We start from the raw sequence: 25,240 nt of genomic DNA on the forward strand, positions 1-25,240 counted from the left end.
ATTCAGGTTGAGTGCTAACGTTAGCAAGTGTTAACGTTATCTTAGCTAATGTTTAGTTGACATTAACAACTCTAAACAATTTTGATTAATAAATAACAATAAACAACCTTGCTAAAAAATAGCAAACAAATCTACAGCAGTAACAGTTAGCTAGCGCTGCAGATGATAGTCTAACTTTAATTTTAGCAGTGCATGTCTTCCATTTTGCTAACATAACATATGTGCTAAAATTGGTTGTCAAAACAGCCAAAATCAGCCTTATTGCCTGCACCTGTTATTGGAAATCATAGACTGTGTGTATATATATATATATATATACAGTCTATGGTGGAAATGTGCTTTTTGCATACAGCAAAGGTAACGTTATTGTTTTTACTCCTTTCGTTAAACCAACTTTAGTTAGCTATTCTGCATTTTCAGAACGGCAACAACCCACAAACAAACAAACAAACAAACAAACACATTTAGACAAGGATAACCAACGTTACGCAGTGGTAGAAAATGATGCCACTCCTTCTAACTAACTGAGGGCCACCTTTTTTCCTCAGCACCAGTGAGACGGGATGCTGCGCAGCAGAAAGAGCCTCAGCCGGCTGCAGCGGTGGAGGCTGACTGAGAAGAGTCGACCAACGTTACACCAAAGCTCCGTCCACCACGACGCACAGCCCCGGCAGTAAGCTCCCTGAAGTGGAAGAAAAGGTTTGGTTTCGCTCGAAGGGGAAAGCGCTGGACACCGAAAGAAATAATGTCTATGAATTCCTATTTTTGTACTTGAGGATGTAGCCTACTGTTTACGCTGGCTAACCAGATAGAGCGACAGAGACGAGGACCCGGACTTGATATTCTTAATACCGCTGCCATTCCGCCGTTTGGGTCGGGAGGGAGAGACACTACAGCGGTCACCACAACTAGGATAACCTGGGAGAGAAGAACAAAAGAGACGAGAGGCGACTTTTTTTTATTTCCGTGAGTAAAGTATTTTACTTTCGTCTTTCCATTTGTTTTGTTCATGTTGTAACGTTAATGTAGCTGCAGCTGTATGGTTGAACACAGGTTGTTCAAAGAGAGTTCTGCTGACAATGCTCGTGATAATAATCTTAATAATTCCACCTAATATTTTTGGATGGTGTCATTTAGCTAGATATCAAAGTTCATGTGGTTTTGACTGACAGCCTTATGCTCTTCAGTCTGTGTTATTTCTCCCCATATTGTTTTAATAACTTCTGCCTTTTCATAAAGAGTGGAGTCCAAATTAAGCATGTGGGTGATGGAGAGTGTCAAGATGCCCAAACACACCACAAAGTGTTAAAATTAAACATGCTATGTATTATGCCTAAGGGGAATAACCTTTCCAGGTTTGTGCTCAAATTAAAGGTGTCATACACTGAACCATCAACAGCCTTAAAAAAAAGAGAGACTTTGAAATGTGTTAAACACAAAAGTGGGTTTGAGGTCAAGCTGCTTTTGATAGGAACTTAAAAGGATCCATGAACATCATTTGTGAAAGAAGAGAGCTCTTCTGCAAGGGCAGAGGCAGGTCTTTTTTGTTTTTGGTAGGGCATCTTTAGGTTAGCAGAGCAGCAGGCATCTAACAAACCACTTACCACACAAGTAGACACACAGGATTTATCTAATCAGAGATATGCAAATTTCCCAAACTCTAATTTTGTGGCTTCGCTGCGGTTGAATGTTTAGTATAATGCTATCATCTGACTGTGCTGGTGACAGTCGAGTTGTGCATCATGGCTTGGGGGCGCGCAGACTCTTGTTTGATCTTATTGATTTGGCTTTTCCAGGACTGTTTTTGGAGGCTGCTCAGAGAGCATGTGGTATTATGAAGCCATTATTCAATTAGGAATATTATTTCCAATTTATTCTTGAAGTTGATGTGACTTTCTTTTAAATGACAGCAATTAGCCAAGTGTTGGCAGATAGAATAGAGTCTGCCAGAGGAAAATACAACCTTTAAAAGTATGTCTGCTGTCAGTGAATCCCCCTGCTGCTTTCAGAGACACTAAGGAACAACATCATATTATTTTAAGGCCAGCTTCTAATTTTAAAGTCACCAAGTATGTCACTACAATATCCAAGACTCCTGAAGATTTAAACCACAAACCTTTGGACCAGTTTCCGTTTCTAAACATACCAAAACTATGTTACTAAGTATGTATGCTTCGTTTGGTCTTTCCAGAATTTGACTCAAATACAGTTGTACTTTGGAAACATTAGGCCTGGGCAATATATTGATATTATATGGATATCGTCATATGAGACTAGATATCATCTTAGATTATCGTATGACATATAACATAAGTGCTGTCTTTTCCACGTTTTAAAGGCTGCATTACAGTAATGTGATGTTATTTTCTGAATTTACCAGACTGTTGTAGCTATTATTTGCCTTTACCTAGTTAGTCATTATATATCCACATTATTGGATTAATATTATATTAATTGTGAAAATGTTTTGTGAAAGCACTAATTGTCAACCCTACAATATTGTTGCAATATAGATATCGAGGTATTTGGTCAAGAATATCATGATATTTGGTTTTCTCCATATGGCCCAACCCTAGGAAACACTGCTGATCAAACATCACTGATGTAAACGGCATCAGAGAACATGACAGATACAGTACTGTACAATTCCAACATGTGGCTTACATTTCACAAGACAAAGGGAAATTGTCAACAATAAGAGGAGAAAATGGGATAGTAATATTTTGTACAGAAGAAATATCTTTTTTCTTGTATTCTATTAATCATGATGCTCAAAATTCTCGTGTTGCATGCGGTGGGTCCTGATCCCCAGGTTGAGTTACATACTATGTGGTGTGTATATGTACAGTATGTGTGTAAGTGAGAGTGGGACATGCACAGAGAAAAGTGCACAAAGAAAACATCTTCTGAGGTTATGTCACATGTACTGTACTGTATTTGTTCTATATTTTTTGCTACTGGACGCAATCAATATTCAATTTTGCGACTATGTAAAGAAATTGTAGCCGACTCAGCAAAATCATTGTTTTTTTTTTTGTTTACTTACACAGACTGCTCTCTTGACTTTTTGTCAGGTTGTTTTGTACTGACACCAACCAGTAAATAATTTCACTGTAAAGGCAGGCACAGTATAAGCTAACACTTTAATTAAAGATTAGGAGCCTATTTGACCCAGGAGTGCTTAACACACAGTATGTTACCATGCAAAAAATATTAAAGGTCTGTTCATAATTTACAGCAATATAACTGTTTCTTTGGATCTTACCTATGCGGCCGTAAATCAGTGTTAAAATCTTGTAACCTACGTCACAGTCTAATGCTGCCACGATTTCCTGTTAGTGTTATACAGTACAGCATCCATTAAGACTTAATGATGGAAGCCATGCAAGGCATGCTTGTGATTTCAAATGGGCCATAATTTGCCATATATATATATATATATTCCATGAGACCTAATGTGCTTCAACGGTTTTTATATCAGCCCACTACACCGCTTATTTTAATTTCATGAGATCATCTGAAAATAGTTCATCTAACCAAGAGATGTATAGTTAAAGTCGCCTAGCATAGTCCTAATCACAAGGAGCTTCAACGGAGGCAACGAACAGCTGGGCCTGTTTCACTTGGCACGAATTAGAGGTTACCCCTATCCTTATCAGATGTAAATCAGTTTATTTGCTTGCAATACATGCTGTAAAATGTTTGTAAATCCACTTGGGGGCAGGTGTGAGATGAAATGCAAATTGGTAGATTGGCTAACCTTGATTGAAAATTGAATATGTCTTGAAATTACAGCTGTCCCATCTTCTTAAATGAAATGATTATTGACGTGGGCCAACAGACATGGATTTAGGGTATAGCTAATTGAAAATGACAACTCTGGTGCAGGCTAGGCCTTAAAGGCCCTTGGGACACTTGAGAAAAATGCACACAAGCAGTGACAAGAGAGAGGCTATGGATGGAAACTGTCTCACTAAAACAATGGCACCCAAAGGAGTCCCATTTTCACTTACAAATCTGAGACTAATAAAAGGAAAATGGACAAAAAATGTCGTGCAGATTACACTTTGTACTCAACATGTCCCTCTTGTCTCTTGTTTTTCCTATGGTGTGGGCACATATATTCAAAGGCAGTGGTATGGTATCATAGTACACAGGCTGTACAGTATACAGAGCACTATGTGTGGATTCCTCTATGGTGACACTAAGAAGTGTTGGGAAGTTGCTAAGCATCCTGAAATCTGTAAACAACATTTTTTTCACTGTCCAGAGAATGCAAGTGTGCAACTTTGCTCTCAAAACACAACAGTGACTAAGAATGTAGGTCCTGGGCCTCTTTCCCCAGTGAGATTTGAGATGACATGCATTTGCTAGATTAAGGACTTTCTTTTTAAGGAATGTTGGCAATCTTGACAGTGGCTAACCTTTCCCTGGCTGCCCTCCTATCTAGCACTTTGAAAAGGAGGCCCACTGCTGGTCTCACAGAGCCGGGAAGACAAACGTCCCTCAGGACCCATCTGACAACTTAATTTATATAATTGCTCAGAAGCATCTGCGTAAGAAAGACTGACTTTCAGCACCCTCCTCCACTCCACTTGTCACTATTATGAATGACTTGGATTTGATGTCCAATGAGTCCAACTGACAATCTCAAGTCACACTGATGTTGTCATACCGAAGCATGTGTGAACTACATAAGAAGCACTGCTAATTTGATTACAGTGTTGCATCCTTCTGATGGAAAGCAGTTTCAGTCTCCTATCCTTAATCTTGCATTTTTGTCAGTGCTCTGATCTTGGTCTTGTGATGCAGCCAGCAGATTTTTATACAATAAATCCTTGCACCATGGGAAATGTGTGAAATGTACATATGTTAAGCAGTAATCTAATTAAAATGAGTGACGTGACAGCATCAACGTGCGGCTCTTCTCTCTTGATGTATTTGCAGCCTACAATTGCTTTGATAGTTAGCAGCTGATCTAAATGGCTGAAATAACTTGTTTTGGTTGGCTACTATGTCCCACAGCCTGGGGTTGGTTAATTATGCAGTCCCTTTATCTGTTTGTCTTTGTGCTGTCCTCATTGTGTTAACTGTGAGCAAGTCATCTGCAGATACCTGCAGGCTCATGTGCCACAGCTGAAATGCATGGTTGGGAAAACGTTTATTAATTGCATTTATGGAACGAGGCAGTGTGATTTTGAATAGTATTTGAAAAAAGAAAAGCTCACACATGAAAATGTGGCCAGTATTTGTTAAGATATTACGATCTATTGGGACATAACAACCATTGCCTCTAATATTAAAAAATTGGAACAGTAGCACCCTTTACACAAAGGATTAGTGATGCAAAGATGAATCGATTACTTGTCAACATTTAAATGAATCGCCAACTTTTTTGATAAACGGTTTGAGAGATTTTTTAATGAAAAAATGTATGATTCCAGTTTTGTTATGTGGATATTTTCCAGTTTCTTCACTCCTCTGTGACAGTAAACTGAATATCTTTGAGTTGTGGACAAAACAAGACATTTGAGGACGTCATCTTGGGCTTTGGGAAACGCTGATCCACAATTGTCACCATTTTCTGACATTTTAGAGAGCAAACAACTAATCCATTAATTGAGAAAATAATCGACAGATTTATCGACAATGAAAATAATCTTTAGTTGTCAGCCCTACAAAGGATTTCTACTTCAGTCACATTACTCGTGTTAAAATAGGTGGTACTGAAGTAGGTTTGATTTGTCTTTGGAACTAGTTTGTCAGTGAAGTGAACACCAAGTGTTTGTGGAGATGGTGTGGAGAGAGTAGTGATGATGGTGATGGTAGGGAATAGCCTGGGGACGGAGTGTTTTTCAGTAGGCAGCTCCTGATTTTATGTGACAGTAAAGGGCCTTATCATCCAGGGCCATGATGAAGCACAACACTCTTAGATTTTTTTTAATCTTATGAACGTCTAACAATCTCATGCTTTAGACAGATTAGTGAGATGAAGGTGTAAAACGGGCTATGAGGTTTCAGCGGAGTCAAATACAGGGTCTCAGGCGATATCTGCATCATGCTGATAGTAAAAAATGATAGATTAGCTGAAATTACTGATGCACTTCTGACCTTCAGGTTCAAGGAAGTCAAACAATATGATTCGTTTTATGACATGTTTTGATTATGTTTTCGCTAGTAAACAACTCTGTGTGTGGCAGACGGTGTATGGCACTGTATCTGTGTCTAAAATGTTGGAAAAGCTAGAGCAGATAAAACATAAATAACACTCAAAAAGCTTAAAGACCAAACTTGTTAAAGAAGTCCACTGGGGACCAACTTACAATCATTAGAATTGAGAAAAAGTCTTTTGGTTAGTTTTGATGCTCACATTTATTCAGCTTAGGTGGTGCCCAAAATGGCTTGGGTGCTGCAGCTAAGCCTTATTATGGTGGGGAAAACCCAGCAATAGCATGAGAGAGCATCTCACTCCCAGTCTCTTTTGTACTACATTTAATTCTCTTTCTCGTTACCTCAGACAGGGCATTTATCCTCTAAAGAATAAGTTGGGGGTGTTTTTTTTTTTTTTTACCCACTTAAAATTCATTGGAGCCCAGACCTTTCTTAACAAGTCATTTTCTATGTCTGTGGTATCTTAATAAGTCAAACCTCCAAAGACATAACAGAGCAACTCTGGGCCAGCATCAGCAGTGTCGACAGAAATCAAAGGCACCTCGAGAGATCAATTAATTTTTTCACGTAACATTTGTTATTATACCTGATTATGTGTAATTATCTTTTTACATTTTGATCTTTAACCTTAATAAAAAATGTCTTTAGGCCCTGTTGGTTAACAGTCCGCTTTGCCAGCTCATTAATGTGAAATGGCTTCCCAGCTTCTTGTAAAAGCATGTCCTAAAACAAAGAACATGCAACATCCTTGCACATTATATTTTCTATTTATTAGATCCTAAATCCTGTGCTGCTCTATGATTCATATGTTTTTTATTGGGATTTTCCTTTTCCCCCATCTTAACACTGATCTCTTTGTGTTATATGTTCCTGTTAGATTGTAAGTGTGGAAGCATCAGATGAGTAAGATTTAGTTTGGCTCATGTGACAGACTGTTAAAATGCTTGTCAAAGCTTTTTTCTTTCTTTCCGAACCAAACCAGTTTTTGAATCCATAAAAGTAACCCCTGAGGTCAACATACCGCTCAATAATGATCAGATATTTATTTTTTAGTCAATGCCTTCTTAGTGTCCACTAAGTCATGATGAAGATGCACAGTGGCATCTTTTGCAACCCAGTGGGCATTTTTGAAAAAGAAAGCAGGGATGCTGTGCTGTACATTAATAGGAGGAGGATTGTTTTAGGGTAACCTTTCTTACAGTACTAAGTCATGCATCCTGCAGACTCATGAGTTGCTACGTTCCACTCTCATGCCTCCTTTCTCCTAAGAGATGAAATGTGTATGGTGGTATCTGTCAGAATACAACTAACAGGGCTGCTGTGCTTAGCTGTGCTTGTGCAGTACCTCCGTGTTCATCGGCGTGTGACAAACACTGGATTTATTCTACTAAAGTGAGGGAGATGTAGAATAATTTCCTCAATATCGTTCTATAATGCCGTGACATTACGGCACTCATATGAATAGATAATGATTGATGTTTAGTGCTTTTATGTTTTCTACCAGTGACTTTCTGATGAAAATCTGATAGATTGACTGTACAGAAAGTGAATGACCCATGTGTGAACTGGCAATATTATACAAAAAACTGCATCATATTCTACAGGAATACATCAGTCAACAGAATACATGCTTTAACAAATGTAGGACTTAAAACCAGTAAAACATCCTCCAGATATTAGCATGATGTGAAACTTTATTAGGCATTGAGATAAGACGGATGCACTGATGCATTTTACAGGAAATAAAGAAAAGAAAGCTGCTCTATGAAGCATTTATTCAAAGCTACTATTGTGTGGGGAATGCTGAGGTTCGATTTGACACAGTTTCCTTATCAGCTGTCAGCTTGCTGTGGGTAGCATCATGGCTGCAGTGATCCTTAAAAAAACAGAATAATATTGCAGAAACATTGCTTTGTGCTGTGACGGTATTGGTCAGATTTTAAGTTATTGTTCTGCATTTCATGGTAGCTCTGGCATTATTTCAATATGCACAGTTGTTTCTTCACATGGTTGACATTTTAATTTACAAGTCCAAGTTCACCCTTCCTTGTAACGTCTCTCACAATGATTAAACCTTAATAAAAAAATAAGACGAGCAACCTGTGAGCAGCGGCTGAGAGGCTACTGAACTGTCTAATTTTCCAGCAGTCCGGTAGATCAATAAATGTAGCCTAATAGTTAACATAATGGAAGATTAATGGGAGATGTGACAGCAACGATATTGGTAGCAGATAAATTGAAATGGCGAAACACAGCTTTACACTATCAAAATAACAGAAACCATTTAGGCCATAGTTATAGTAAAAACAACTTTCATTTAACAATGTAACGTTAGCTTTTTAAATTATTCAAATGACTCGCTGAATTCTCAGCTGAGCCTTTTGATAAGCAGCTTCCAGTTGGTCAACAACTGGAGGTTTGTAGTTAATCAGCTACTTAAAACATCTGCTGCAGAGTATGGTGGTATATGTATCTGCTCTATCTAGTTAGTTTAATTAGTCTTTCAACTTTAATTCACTTTCGTGTATTCATTCACACACACAAACTATATGCTTTGGCTACATACTGTACTGTTTTAATAGGTGATTTAAAGTAAGCTGCTGTAAAAACAGCCAGAAGAAGAGTTATAAGCCATATCGATTATGGTGTCTTTTTAACTGATATAATCGGCCGAATGTTTTGGTCCAATGCAGTTTGAATGACAGAAATACCATTTTTGAATCTTAGAGTTTAGGAGATTTCTATTTGCATTAATCACATTTTTATTGGTGTATCATCATCACATTTACCTTAACAATTATCTATAATTGGTTCATTACAATAAATGATCATAGATGTAAAAGAATTATGCAAAATTTATTGTATTTATTATATATTAATTAATTAGCTCTATATATCATTGCCGTTGCCACAAATGTGCCATGGGACTGTACATTATTGTACTGGGGATGAGTGTGTAACACAGAAACTCACGGCTACATTTCAGTGGCTGTGGTGCTCTACTGTTCAGCCGTGATTCTTAAAAAGTGATGGCACGTTTACAATGCTGATCCCCGTCACAACACTATCACATTTCTATGAAAGCAATTTTTCGAGGATGACAGGAGATTGCAGGATTTTCCAAAAGCACCTTTGCCACTATACGTTACTTTACTATAGTTACCATAGCAACTTGTGCCCTTTTGATTTGAGCAGGAGAAATCCGGTCAAATTATGGCTATGTTAGATGTGAGCTTTACCTCACAATAAATCTCATAGTCGGTTTCCTCTTTCCAACCTGTCACTCAGTGTGCATCTCTGCTTCTTACCTTGATTGCCTGCAGTCAGTCCGATATCAACGTAATTAAGAAACATTAATTTCAATCAGGAATAAAAGCATTTTTGCTAATTCACAGAAATTCTACCATCATAGCAAGGACTTTTAAAAGACCATCTGTGCCTTCACTTTTTCTCTTTGCCTTCAGTATGTCATCAGGGGATATTTCAGTTTGTACCTCTGCTATCTCATTGTTAAATGGATTTTTGTAAAAGACTGATAAGTGGGAGCATATAGCATCACTACAGAGGGAAACATGTCATATTCAGATATATTATAAGATTCTGTAACATACAGGAGAGGAAAATTCATCCTCAAACCTAAACGATACACTGGGACGATTGTCCAAAACGACATGTATGACTGTTCTATTTAACATCGTGAAACATTATGCATTATGCTGCATTGTAGCCGTTTGAAACAGGTGGCAGTTTGAGTCACGTGACCGTTCTATTTAACGCAACAGTCGCAGTTTTAGGGCTTGATTGGCTTAAAATTAGTCACGGACGTAACTATGTCATGCACTTAGGTCAGTAACAAAGTTTGTTATTTAGAAATGTGACCATTGGTTTTAAACGGGACACGAACACCAGCCTCCTTGGTGAAAGTCCTGTGTTTGTTTGACCCTTCATTTAACCTCCCCAATAGGGCTGGGCACCGAACGTCAATTCTTTTATGGCACCGAAAAAAATACCCGGATCCTATGAGTATCGAAAAATTATTTATCTTTTGGTGCCAAATTTCAGTTCCAAAAGCGTCTGAGCGCGTAAGCGCAAGTTTATCTGTCCTCTCTGCATATTGACACAGAGTGGAGCTCTGACGACACGCGCGCACGCGCAGAGGTGCGGACGGAGTAAACTACGTCGGCTCTGCAGTTTTGTTGAAGTCACAGTGAGTCACGGCAATGCCGATTAAGTGGTTTCAAGTGTGGTTACACTTTTTAAAAACTTCACACAGACAGCGTTTGGTGCGATATGATATTAATGGCGAGCCGAAAGCGGTCTCGGTGCTGTTGTTTTACACTTCCTGTGAGACAAGCAGGCACAACAGTGGTTTCTGTGCCCTGATGACTGACTGACTGACAGGGGCTGTAAGGAAAGGCAACTTTACTTCTACAGCACCTTTCAGCAACAAGGCAAATTAATTACATTCCTTTGCACTTAAGTTAGTTCTTCATTACAGGGCAGTCACCAAGTTTACAGTATTGTTAAAGGTTTGTGTCATTATGCAGTTTGCACTAAAAAGTCTTCGTTCTGACACATTCCTTAGCATTTTAGTTAGTTCAATATTAGCCTGTACACAGTCATTTTATTTATTTATTTATTTATTATTTATAATATGTTCATGTTGTGGCAATAAGGTTTCTCTTTTTTTGTTAATTTTTAAAGTTCGGATTGATACCAATCCTGAGTATCTGACTGGCGCACCCCTGTCGAAAAGCACAACCAGTTTTATTAATGTTACTCTGAGTGAGTAGTGTTACCAGACTTTTTTTTTTAAAATTTTGATAACTGTTTTAATTCCCAATTAAGGTGGAAAATAAATGTTTTGTGTTTAATGCATTTTGTTGATGTTGAAATAGATTTTAAAACATATGGTATCGAAAAAAAGGATCGTTAAGAAACCGGCATCGAAACTGAGGTATCGAAACTGGCACCGGATCGAAAGATTTTGAACGGACATTCCGCTAAGAAGCAACTCCAGCAGATATTTTAAAATTGACATGGCTCACGTGAAAGCTGGCGGTGTTGCTATGTGATAAGTTATGGTTTCATTTGTTATTCAAACTTGCTGTTACCAGAAGGTGTAAAGTCACTGATAGCTGTGATTTTCTTTAAATTAGTCATGACCATTTAGTTTTGCATCTCACTCTGTTTTTTTTTCCCTTTGTTTTTTATCCATCCTTATACATCCAGTTAATGCTAGTCCATATACTACTTAACAGAATAAAACATCATTGATACCTCAGTTTGTTGGATTCAGATGAACTCATTTTAAGTAGCCAGTCCTTTTGATGCTGACAGTGTAACATCCATGCACAAGTGGGTGTATTAATTACTAACCTGAGCTGTAGAGATCCAACAAAGAGCCTTGAGACAGTCCCCTTATGTGCCAGATCACATACTCATTAAAGCTCAATTTTCGGCAGAGCTCACACAATAGTGTCTAGTGAGACACGCAGGATCTGTGTTATTTAGTTTCCTGTGAATAAGGACAAATTCAAGCGCTAAGCTTCAGGTGCTCAACACTGGGATGTGTGTGGATCTCCAGGAGCCTATGATGGCCAACCTTATGAGTCTGCAAAACTGTGTGTGCTAAGATGTAAAGTAGATGCTTGGAATATTCTGTATGTAAATGTGATGTATACAGTATGAGGCTTAGAATATGTTTGTGCAAAGACAGCCTCTTTTCAGTGCAAAAGTTAAAAGAAGGTTAAGGGCCCAACACAGAGCTATATTACGTAGGATATTTCTGGGTTGATGGGTTATTTAGTGTGTGCCAGCCACTGCCTTTAGCAACGCAACATTTTGTAATTGTTTTAAAGAAGGAATTGATTAATTCATATATATTTTCCATGGAAAGACATTTAGATTTTAGATATTTTTTATATATATTTTTTTTGGCCGACTTAGGTGTCATATTGTAAATGTGTTTAATTTTAATTACAATGATTGTGTGACTGCAAAATATAATTTATATCAGGCTACATTGCATAATCTACAAATTGGGCGTAGCAATTTATTGAGCACGGACAGATGTAGCCCCGCAAGCCATTTTAGAGCCAGTAAATTCACCATATTGCATTACTTGTCTGCCCTCCTTCATCTGATAGGAGACTTGGAAAAAACAGAACTGTTACAGAAGGTTAAGTCACCTCTTTGAAGGATTAGGACCCCGACATGCCATTGGGTGCCACTTGGCCATCGATGATTATCTACGGCCCGATTTGAGTTGTGTTTTTGAAACGACACACTACTACCAGCTGTAATGCTTATTATGAATGAATACATAATTGAACTTGAAATGTAATCTGACATGGTTTAGTTCAAGACTGCTTTAATCTTTTGAAGGCTTCAGCAGTGTTAGTTCTTTACTTTTTTTTTTTTTTTTACAGCAGAAGATGTTCTCCAACAAATACTTACCATGAATAGGCCTGTCGCGATAGTCAATAAATCAATTAATCGCACGATAAAAAAAATTAGCTCGATAATTTTTCTGGCTGCGATAATTTCCATTTGCATGCTTGTTTGTTTTCCTTGTCTCTCTCTCTCTACACCAAAGAGACTGGAGGACCACTCTCGGTTCCTTAGCGTAACGAGGAGTGAACCCTCTTGTGAGTCGCATGGTCTTTGTGGAGAGAGAGAGAGAGAGAGAGAGCGAGAGAGAGAGAGAGAGAGAGAGAGAGAGAGACTCAAAATGAAGACTGAAAAACAGAACTATTTTGGTACAAACATTTACTCGCCATGTGGCAGATAGTCACATAGATATAATGTATTATTTAGTGTTTAATAAATAATTGTTAAATGTAGTATAGAGTCTGTAGTCTATCACAAACACTCGACTAATGCTGCAAACATTTGACAGCCAGTATGAATTACCTGGGAGAACATACGTGTCACAAACGGCAATTCCACAACTGTACAACAGCGTGAAAGACGACATACTAAAGGAGATCAAAGACATATTGTGGATATTTAAAATGTCTTCTAGTTCCAGTGTTAAATATTCTTTAGAAATAAAAGTTTATTGATCTTTGAAAAGGTGTACCTGCATTATTATGTCATTATTATTTTATTAGATGAAAATGGTCTCAGAACGACAATATTATCGTTTATCGCAATCATTTCTGGGAGGATTTATCGTCCAGCAAAATTTGTTATCGTGACAGGCCTAACCATGAACGAGATGTAGCACCTGATGTTGACAACAGCTATAGCCATGCATGTGGTGTTAGGAATGAGTCTGGCTTTTACTGTGTGAAGCAGGTGCAGGAAGTGTGTTAATGTTGTAGCTTCTATTAACCGCATATTAACATTACAGTGGGTCAGCCGTTTACTCCAACAGCTTGTATTTGCTAGTTTCTGCACACACCTGCAGGATGTTTGTGTGTGTTATCGATTTTTCTCAAAGGGCCATGCTGATTGGCTGTCAAACTTTACATACTAGATAGAATGAGTTTTTGTTTACATATTTTAAAGTAAGCCGAAATAAGAATGCCAACACTATGAACAATAAGCAAACTTGACTCACCACACATCAGCACGTTTCTAGCTTAACGCTTTATTTTTGAGTTTTATTACAATATCCTACTATTAGAAAAAATAAATGTAAGACAAGCCTTGTGTTTATCTTCCTGAAACTAGTAAATGCAACCAGTCCGAGAAGTGGGAGGCAGTGTTCGTGAATGGCAAACAATACAAGAGCGAGTGGTGCATCCTTGTCTTTGACTTAACTCAAGTGGGTGAGCATGCACAGAGAGAGTTATTTTCGGAAAACAGAGTTTAAATGGAGAACGCTTACCTGGCAACATCTTTCTATTAGACTAAGAATGAATTAAAATTAATTTCGGAAAGTTCGGATGAAATTGTTTGTACATCTCTGACTGAGTTCTTATTTTGATTTATTGGGGAATTAAAAGGGCTGATTTAAACCCAGTGATTATTAATAAGGTTCATATGAGACTGATCTTGGAAAGGGATGGCAAACAATTAAATTGTATCAAATGAATGGCCAGAAATGTTGTTCATGAAAAACAAAAATATATAAATGAATTATCAAAGAGCAACCTTAGATAATTTCTCAAATTTGAACGTGCAAAGTAAAACGTATCCCAACAAATCACCAGCTGCTCATTAGATCCAATGAACCGGAGCAAAGTTGGCTCCTTGATTAAGCTCAGGTGTGGGTAATCAGGCTGTTGCTGGAGGTAAACACATGCCATTTACAGCCATGAAGGTCTTCCAGTGCAGTTGCCACTCTACAATCTGCTTTTGCTGTGTCACAAATGGGAATCTAGTAAAATAATATGGCTGCCACAAAAATAACTAGGGCTTAAAATTAATCTAATCTAGTTCTACTGTAATCTAATTAATTACATACTCTGTGATTAATTAATCAAAATTAATGCGTTATTTTGATAGCCCTAAAAATAACATCAAAAGAAATAAGGCCACTTTAGATGGACTCATGCTAGGGATGTTAATAATTAACCGTTTAACCATTAACCGACAATTCATTTCTGACCGATTAATCAGTTAAAAGTATAATATGCAGGGATTTCCTTAAAAACAATGCATAGAAAAAGTTAATCCTCTCAATCATCACTTATGACCCACTAGAAGTGTGTGGTGGTGTCTGTATCTGCAGAGTCCCTGCCCTCTGTCTGTATTTTCGCTTTTCTTCTTATTTTACTGTGTGCAGGAAGTTTTAGGGCGTGGTCAAAGAGCCTTTGGGCCATCAGTGGGTGTCTAACCCCCAGCCAATAACAGTGTGCAAGGTGTGCAGCCAGTTCTCATTCCCAACCGCCACTTTGCCCCTCAGCCTCTCACATTGCTGCACAAGTCTGACACATGCACAGACAGAATGAAGCTCTGCATTAACTAATCTGACAATGTGGCACATTTCTATGGAGGCGTGGGTGTGATTATTTGTGCTTTAGAAAAAAACTGTTGCGAAACAATCAGAAAATAGCGTATATTCCTCTGATTACTGCTTAGCATGGCACCCTATCTCTTCATTCACTCTCTAGCTCGCTCGACAACCGCTGCTTTCTCTCTCTCTGTCTCTCTCTCTCTCTCTCTCTCTCTCAAACAGTAAAGCTATACTCACTACATATTCTACCTTTACAAATATAATAACAAGGAATTAAAAAAGTTTGTACCATGGGAAAAAAAAATAGGCTATACAATCTATTTCTTGAATACAACTCATGGTGCAGGTTGACCTGGCAGTCAGGCCTGTACGGGTGAGCTTACTAGAAAATATCACAGGTTTAGGCGGGCGTAGGCCGCTTACCGTTTTCAAGTTATACTTGGGCTTGAAAAAGTCAAGGTTTCAAAACCACTAACATTTTCTGTCATACCGTTCCTAAGGTATAAGCTGTTTTTTATGAGTGGACATAAGGACAGAAAGTGCAGTTTAGAAATCTCTCTCCCTGCCAGTGTGTAGTGTGTTTAAAAATAAAATGCATTGTGTTCAATGAAATAAATGTTTTTTTACCCAGAAAATTTAAAAAATCATACATTTTAAAGCTGTAATTGCAATACCGCAATACCTTGAAACCGTGATATTTTTGCTGAAGGTTATCATACCGGCCCATGCCTAGGCAGGCGGGTCAAAAAGTGACAAAGCAGTGCTCCGCGAGAAAGCTTATTATAACTTATGCCTACAGAAACATTGCATGTAATACTCCACCTTCTCTGTCTCTTACTCTGAAACATACACAAACCTTGGAGAGCACTGCGGCTAGCAAGTTGTGTTTTAAGCTCTTTCTTTCTGCAAAGTTTGTGGCTGTCATGACCGACTGCTAGACGACGCTCACAACGGAGAGCTATTGACAGTTACATGCAACTATATCGATGAGGACTGGCAGGTGAAATCAGCTGTCCTACTAACACGAAGTGTGCCAGGCAGCCACACAGCTGACAACCTCGCAGCTGAACTAATTGATGCGGTGGGGACTTGGGGACTGGGAAAGCTGCTAACTCTCCCAGACCGGTGAGCTGGGACTCAGTTGGCTGCTTGTCCGTTAATGGTTAAAGGAGCATGCCGACAGATCCTAGCACAGATCCTGAAGGTAATCGGTTCCAACTAGCCTACTGCTCCCAATAAGTGACAAAATAATGCCAACATGTTCCTATTTACATGTTGTGATTTGTATAGTCGCAGGGTGTACAAATAACAAGATCATATGAGACACAGCCATCTTCTAACCGTATACAAACTGGGAACTATACTCTCAGAAAGGCGAAGCACTGCTACTTCTGCTACTTGGGCGGAGTGATTTACTAGCAGCACCTGAAGCCCTGTGGTGAGGAGCAGAGAGTTTGCATGGAGTTCACTCAGAGTTGGAGTAATAGAGTCAACAATTACTAGATAGTAAAAGCATAGTGACCTTGTTATTTGTACACCCTGTGACTATACAAATCACAACATGTAAACAGGAATGACGTCATTGACATTTTAAAAGGCTTTTTAGAACAAAAAAGCCACTTTAAAAAAATCTAACACCCAGCAGTGTGTATTTTCTTAGCCTCCCCTTTCGAATGCAACATTCAAATTACTAGACAAAAAAATCATATCCTGAGAAAAGTGGATTTTGAGGGGTATAGCTCCATAGAGTCCCATTCATTCTGACTCGGCTTTGAGTGCCCCCTATATGGATCAAGAGTGGAACTGCAACCAGTTCAGAAGCCGCAAGTAACGAGAGAGAACTTCTTCCCTTATTAGAAATGCTTTGGCAGTAGGCTAGGTGGAGCTGGTTACCTCCAGGATCTGTGCTAGGCTAAGCTAGCGCTGGGGGCGTCAGACAGAGTTACGACACGCACGGAGATGAGAAGGGTATCGACTTGTCTAACTCTGGGGGTTAAAGTCCCAATAAGTCGGCATGTTCCTTTAATGATCGGTTAACGAGGGTCGGCTATCGGTCAGAAAAAGGTCCAGGTCTAGGCAAGGCAGGTTTTTCTATATAGCACACTCAGCAACAAGGCAATTTAAAAGGGCTTAACATAAAACATTCAGGAGCAATTCAAATCAATTCATTCAAAAATTGAAAGGAAAAAAACCCCAAGCTAAATAGAACAAGACGGGTCTTCAGCTGCAGTTATCCTTTTCTGTAACGACATGGCTTATTCTCAGGTGCCACTTTTACTGGGCTTCTAGTGTTGCTATAGCAGGGGGTATTCAATTAAAATTCAAAAAAGGGTCCAGTTACTAAAATTTCCTCCCAGCAAATGTCAGAACCTCATAATGTCTAAATTGCATTGCATGGGCCTGTGACTGCCCTGCCAGTAGTTTGAAACTTGGTTTGAATGGAGGCAGTGCCATTCTCATGCACATGTGCAGGTGCTCATTGGTGAGCCTGGAACGGTACTTGATTTTAATAATCAAAGACTGACCATGGGAAACAGTCTCAGACACAGTGTGTAGGCAGAGGGCAGCAGGTCAGCTGCTTCATGCTCCGTGCTGTCGTCTCTCTCACATCTCTCTGTTCTCTCTAGCGCAGTTGTTCCCAACCTTTTTACTTGACCCCTTTTTCAGTCATTGAATAAACTGACAACCCCTGACTAAATTACTGTACATATTGTATGGATATTTCATATATATATTGTATATAAATATATTATAATTGTATTATATATACATATAAATATTCAATGCATAACAATAGTTGTATAGAACAACTGATAAACTGTACAATTAATCCAAATAGGGCAAATAATGCAATAACTGCTGGAAGTTTGTGTTTATTATTATTATTTCCTGGGAATATTGCAGGAGCTGCCGCGGGTGCAGATCTTGGTGGTAGTAGCAAATATTCTAAATTTGAATATATATTCGAATAGTAAAAGGAAACAGACATTAGAATGTGAAAATGTATATTTGAATATTATAAGAGGGTAAAAAAAACAGCACTACCAATTTCAGTTAGTCATGCAGTGTCTGCTTTCATTGAAATACAGATCCATACAACTTTTTTATCAAGTGTAGCTAATTAACTTTAATTGTGTAAGATGAAAATCAGGACTGATGTCTGGTGTGCACTCTGCAAGATGGTGTCAATACTGTTTAGCCTTGACTATAGATGGTTTCCTAGTGAAAGAAACAACACTTGGTTAGTCAGTTCTACAACTAAATGCTTTGGCAGACATTTTTAGTGAACTTACTTGTTTGTGTCCGTGTACAATCATGCACAAAATGAGTGCTGACCAGTTGTTCAGATTTTAAACTATAGCAGCAAAACATTTAATTTCTTTTAATTACTACAGATGTCTACAGTAACAGAGCAAGCCCTACTATTCGATGGCAATGTTATTATCTAATGCTTGCTTTTGAAATGGAGATCATTTTGGAAAAGGCACAATGTTGGCCTTGCAAAACACAATGGAATGGGTTGGGTGTACCAGTGTAACCGATGTGTTCTTAATATTTGTTATATTTCACCAAAAATCCATCTTTGTTGATATTTTGTTATTTTTCTGTAAAAAATCTGGTTTAGTATGTATTTTTGTTTTGGGGAGCTTTTATTTTGTTAATTGTATTCTGGCGGTGTGACCGTTGACCTGTTAGTGATGTCACTTCCTGTGTTGTCGCGCTATTCTCCTCAGTAGCAGTACGCTATGCTGAGGAGAGGTAAGACAATCCTAGCGCTCTGGTTCAAAGCGACTTAAAACATGTTAAAACCGCTAAGTAGAAGTTCTTACTATACTTTAACTGTCACTAGCTTTGTTCTTTGTCATGGTGATATTTGTTTGAATGTGTACATACAGTTTTATTGTGTACAGCACTTTATGTGTGAGATGCTAGCTCACTTCTCTCAGGCTAGCTTAATGAAGAGCACACGTGTGGATTCTTATGCGCTGGCTCTTTTCTCCCTCCCATTTAAAGGTGTGCGTGTGGGAACCCTGAGTCGCTGTACTGATGTAATGTGTGTTGTACACAGGTATGTGAGAACTCCCCGTGTTTTTTTGTGACACAAATGTTATTTTTATACGTGTAGTTTTTTTGTATGTTCATGTTTATATTTTACATTTATTAATGAAATATAAAAATTGCCGTTGGTATGTGGGGAAATTGTTTCGATTTTAAAATGAGATTTTGACTATACGATCACATTGAAATGTATTTTGTTATATTATTTTAATAAGAACACTGCACGTGTTACTCAGTAGCAGTACGCTATGCTGAGGAGAGGTGTGCGTGTGGGAATCCTGAGTCGCTGTACTGATGTAATGTGTGTTGTACACAGGTATATATAATAAACTCCCTGTCCAACTGGCAAAGCAGAAGATGTCTGTCGTCCATTACTACGCAGAGTCAAATTAGAGGAGTGTCAGGCCAGACCGGCTACAGTGGTGCCGTGACCCGGATCCACACTGCTTCAGGCTGATTCGCCGCTGCGTCTGGAGTCGTGGATCAACACCAGTTTGGTCACCAGAGGTTGCTACTTGACACTCATTCATGTTAAAAGTTATTTATAGCATTGAAGAAAAAAAAGGGGTTTTGAAACTGTTCGTTTTGCTTTTGCTGTCTTAAGAGTAAAATTTGTCATTTCAGTATATTGTATCGTGTACAGATAAAATGACAAATGCTACTGGGGAAATGGCTGAGGACAGTGTAACAGGTGACAGTTTTAGCTTTGCTGTTGGGAGGGGGAGAGCGATCAGTGGGTTGCCTTGTACTCCGTTGCAAGGTGCAAGTAATGTAGGCTCACCAGCTTTTTGTTCCACCCGCATACTTGGTCATGCAGCTAGCCATAGTCAAGGTGATATGCCTTCATGTTTCCCAGCCACTAATGATCCAGCTTTAAATAGCTTGATAACACATATCGCTCAGCAGGTAGGACAGACTATAAGAGATCAGTTAAGAGGTGAATGTGACGGGAACGATGTTAGTGGTGCGCAAGCTCAGAGCAGTGCAGACCAGCCATCCAGTGACTCCACTTACCTCAATTTGACCGGTGCAAAGCTAGTCCTACAGTCAGATGTGAGAGAGCCTCCCGCCTTCAGGGGAGATGGGTCTGACAAGAACACGGTCTGTGAGTGGGAAGATTTAATGGAAGTGTATTTCCGGAAACGTGGCATACCTTTGAAAGAACAGCATTCTGAGATAATGTCTAAGTTAATGGGCAAGCCTAAAGACATTGTGAGGATAACTTTAAGAAGCAGCCCATCCATGAAGCCTCAAGAAAAACCAAAAGTCATCTATGACATCCTCCGACAACATTTCAGTGAAGTGACATATTCTTGTATGCCTATGGCCGACTTCTACAGCACAGTTCCAGTGACAGGAGAGTTCCCTGTAGAGTACTGGCCTAGGCTGAACAAGGCAGTTGATGCGGCAGAAGAGGGCTTGAAAAGGTTGGGACGGCGCATGGAAGATCCTTGTCAGGAAGTAGCCATGATGTTTGTTAAACACTGCCCAGATCCCACACTTGCTGCTGTTTTCAAGTTTAAAGCACCAGATAAATGGGCAGCCAGCGAGGTTCAAGAGCATATTGATCGCTACCAAATTGAAATGAAAGAAGTGCTTTCCAAATCAAAGTGCCTCAGACCAATAGCAGTACACACTCAGGCTCCTACACTTGACGAGTCACCTGTGCAGAAGGACATTACTGTGACCAGACCTACGTGCAATGATGATTGTCTGAAAGTGTTAGTAAGCCTTTTTGACCGTGCACTATCACAGAACAACCATTCTGTACAAAAACCTGCCTTCTCTGATCAGATACAGCATAAGTCTTGCAGTGTCTGCCAGTCATCGGAGCACTCCACTCTCGCACACTGCAGGCAGAAACGTCTATGTCTGGCATGTTTCGAGCCAAATCACATCAAGAGGAACTGTCCTAGGCGGCAGCCTGGCCAAGGTCAGATCAGCACCTCTCCTCCCCAAAGCCCCCAGACCTTAAACTAGTTGGCCCGCATTTAGAGAGGGAATGTGTGGGCACAAAGGAAGAGACCCTCAACAGCAATATTGAGCAGCATTACATAAGAGCATGTGCAGCAGCTCCCACTGGTGCTAAAGTAATAGTGCAAAACACACAGAGAGTGGGCCCCTATGATGAACTCTTTTACACCTCTGTCAGCATAAACGATGTTTTCCAGGTCCAGGGGATGCTTGACTCTGGTTCCATGGCCTGCACGCTAAGTGAGCAAGCAGAGCAAAAGATGTTGAATGAGCTCCCAGAACCCATTCCATTGACTCAGGAGGTGGTGTTGGTAGGCTGTGGTGGGTCACTGAGCCGACCCAAGTGCATGTATGAAGTGGAGATGGAACTGTACGGAGAGCGTTGCATCGTGCCTGTTCTTGTGGTGCCTGGTCAACGCGATGACCTGATCATCGGCACAAATGTCATCAGATTTCTAATGCACCAGCTCAAAATAACCAGTGACTATTGGCGCCTTGTGTCCAGTGGCAATCTTCTTCCTGAGTGTGAACGGTTTCTCGACCTCATGGCAAATTCATCCAGGTGGAGAGGCAAGGAGCTTCCAGACAGAATCGGCACTGTTAAGCTCCAGCAGTCTGTCACCCTGTTGGCGAGACAAGAACATCTAGTCTGGGGAAAATTGCCAAATAATGTTCCCATGTCACCAGGCAGCACAGTGGTAGTTGAGCCCACCACGTCCAGATCAATGCCTCGTAATATCATGGTTGACCGTGTTATCACACCTTTGTGGGGCGATAGATGGGTTCCTATGAAAGTCACTAACATGTCAGACAAACCCATCACACTGAAAAGAAACAGTAAACTGGCAGATGTGTCTCCTTGTGTAGCTGTGGAAGATTTTGAGGTTTTCCAGGGCACCAGCCAACTTGAAAGAGACAAACCAAAGACAAAGCCCGACACTGCCAAATCCACAGACTTAAAACAGCGACTGCAACAGGTTGGACTCAATGATATTGATGTTGATCAGTGCCATGCTGGTCAAGTGGGCAGAGAGAAGCTGGTTGATCTGCTTGAAAGGTACAATGACATTTTCTCCAAACATACACTGGACTGTGGTGAGGCGAAAGGTTTCGTACATCGTATCCGACTCACTGATGAAAGACCTTTCCGCCTTCCCTATCGGCGGGTACCACCAGCCCATTATCAGAAATTGCGACAGGTTCTGTCTGAAATGGAAGAACAGGAGATAATAAGGAAATCAGTGAGTGAGTATGCTTCTCCCCTGGTGTTGGTATGGAAAAAGGATGGCAGTTTGAGGCTCTGCACCGACTTCAGGTGGCTAAATGCAAGGACCTTCAAGGATGCGCACCCATTACCACACCAGTCAGACTGTCTAGCAGCCCTGGGTGGAAACACCTACTTCAGCACTATGGACTTGACCTCTGGCTTCTATAACATACCGATGGCAGAGGATGACAAGAAGTACACAGCGTTCACGACCCCAGTGGGACTATATGAGTACAACAGGATGCCACAGGGTCTGTGCAACAGTCCTGCTTCATTCATGAGAATGATGCTCAGCATATTTGGTGATCTGAACTTCAGCAGTCTGTTGTGTTACCTTGATGATTTGCTAGTTTTTGCTGCAACTGAAGAAGAGGCTCTGGAGAGACTTGAGGTTGTTTTCCAGCGACTCAGGCTTCACAACCTTAAACTGAGTCCCAAAAAATGCCACTTGTTGAGATCTTCAGTCAAGTTTCTTGGTCACATTATAGATGGCAACGGAGTGGCTGTGGACCCGGCAAAAATTGAGGTTATATCTAAAATGTCAAAAGCAGACCTGATGGAGGATGATGGCTGCACACCATCAGTAAAGAGGATAAAATCCTTTCTTGGAATGGTGTTCTATTGTCAACACTTCATTCCTAACTGTTCTTCGATAGCCAAGTCATTGTTCGCTCTCACTGCTGGACAAAAGAAACGTGGAAAAGTCAGAACAAGTTCCAACACTGGCTCATTCAGGAAGCTCAGACCCTCTGATTGGACAAATGAATGTGACGTGGCTCTCAGTAACCTGAAGGAAAGTCTTTTGAACTGTGTTGTTCTCTCACATCCAGATTTTTCTCAGCCTCTCCTTCTGTCCATTGATGCGTCTCTAGACGGGTTAGGAGCTGTGTTATCACAAATACCAGCTGGTGAGACCAAAGCACGCCCCATCGCTTTTGCCAGTAAGACCCTGAGCAGTTCTCAAAGGAAATATCCAGCTCATAGGCTAGAATTTCTGGCCCTGAAATGGAGTGTGTGTGAGAAATTCAGCCACTGGCTAAGAGGTCACTCTTTCACAGTATGGACTGATAACAACCCTCTTACCTATATCATGACAAAACCTAAGCTTGATGCATGTGAGCAGCGCTGGGTGTCCAAACTCGCTCCTTACACATTCGACCTGAGACACATACCTGGCACCAAGAATGTGGTCGCAGATGCACTCAGCCGCGACCCCTTTGCGAAAACGATCAGTCACAGGGTCATCACAGAGCAGTACACTAACCTTCTCGCTGAGGCTGAGGGTGTGAGTCATGATGGCATTCAAGACACCTTCAGATTAAAGGTTCAGTGTCAACAGGTGAAGAAATCAACCTATAAGGGAATGAAGCTGCAGTCTGACTCCTTCAAGTGTCACTGTGATGTTGGGGCTGTTAAGGCTCTCATGGGTGTTCACGACCATTGGGAAGTTGCTGCTGAGACAAGGGCTGTCGAGTTAATTCAGTCTGTCCAGGATCTGCCGCCGCCAGGGCAAGACTCCCTCCCTGTGTTCACATTAGAGGAACTCCAGCGCAGCCAAGAACTACACCCCTCCATCTCGACTATCATGCCATTTGTCATCCGCGGAAGGCGTCTCTCCAGGCGTGAAAGAGCTAAATGTGACGCAAAAGTGATGGTGCTCATCAAACAGTGGGAGAGATTAAAAGTTCAAAATGGTGTCCTGTACCGGGTAACCAAGGACCACATCAGTAAACAAAAGAGACACCAGTATGTTCTACCTGACAGCCTCAAAGAAAAAGCGTTGCAAGGCATTCATGATGCTGCTGGACATCAGGGGCAGGCAAGGACCCTGCATTTAGCACGGCAGCGGTTCTTTTGGCCTAAGATGGAGTCTGACGTGAAGGAGTATGTCAAGTGTTGTCAAAGGTGCATCCTGGCTAAAACACCAGATCCCTCTGCTCGAGCCCCACTTGAGAGTATCAGAACGTCCGCTCCTATGGAGCTAGTGTGTCTGGACTTCTGGAGTGCAGAGGACAGTAAGCAGCACTCAGTGGATGTTCTTGTGGTGACAGATCATTACCAAGTTGGCTCATGCTTTCCCATGCACCAATCAAACTGCAAAACAGGTGGCCAAGAAGTTGTGGGACTATGTTTTCTGTGTGTATGGGTTTCCTGAACGTGTCCACTCTGATCAGGGAGCCAATTTTGAAAGTGAGCTCATAGCAGAACTGCTCAGGCTTTCCGGTGTCTCCAAATCACACACTACGGCATATCATCCCATGGGAAATGGAGGAACCGAGAGGTTCAATCGAATGCTGGGAAGTATGCTGCGATCCCTTCCCCTTAAAGAGAAACATAAGTGGCCTCAACAGATACAGACATTGACCGTTTGCGTATAATGCGACAGTACATGAAACCACAGGATACGCACCGTTCCAGCTAATGTTCGGTCGCATTCCAAGACTCCCTGTGGACGTGATGTTCAAGCAAGTGTTGCACGATCCAGTGGTTGTTGATTACAAAAGCTACGCGAAAACACTAATGTCCCATCTTCATGAAGCAGCCAGAATTGCTCAAACACATGCTGTCAGAGAACAGGATAAACAAGCTAAGGGCTACAACAGGAAGGTGAAAGGCACTCATCTGAACATAGGAGACAGAATACTTGTGGCAAACAAAGGAGAGAGAGGAAAGAAGAAGCTGGCTGACAAATGGAATGCAACAATGTACACAGTCAAAGACCGAAACTTGCAGACACACACATACAAGCTGGAGGATGGTACAGGCAGCACGAAAGTAGTGCACCGTAATCTCCTCTTGGACATCAGTTTTCTACCTGTGGGGACACCTGAAGAGGAATTGTGTGATGCTGGGTCAGAGGA

At 40.5% G+C, this 25,240-nt stretch overlaps 1 protein-coding gene across 3 annotated transcripts in view; it reads left to right on the forward strand.

Annotated features, from left to right (window-relative positions):
- Nucleotides 1–436: 436 nt before the first annotated feature.
- Nucleotides 437–25,240, forward strand: part of cntn5 (contactin 5) — a 138,732-nt gene continuing 113,928 nt past the window's right edge. The window contains exon 1 of one of the 3 annotated variants that reach the window (XM_036001227.1): nt 437–966. The gene's annotated coding sequence lies outside the window, so the exon portion shown is untranslated. The remainder of the gene's footprint in view (nt 967–25,240) is intronic. The other 2 variants (XM_031297540.2, XM_031297542.2) reach the window with 2 other exon arrangements.

This window comes from Sander lucioperca, chromosome 5 (assembly GCF_008315115.2).
Source record: "Sander lucioperca isolate FBNREF2018 chromosome 5, SLUC_FBN_1.2, whole genome shotgun sequence".
Classification (NCBI taxonomy): Eukaryota; Metazoa; Chordata; class Actinopteri; order Perciformes; family Percidae; genus Sander; species Sander lucioperca.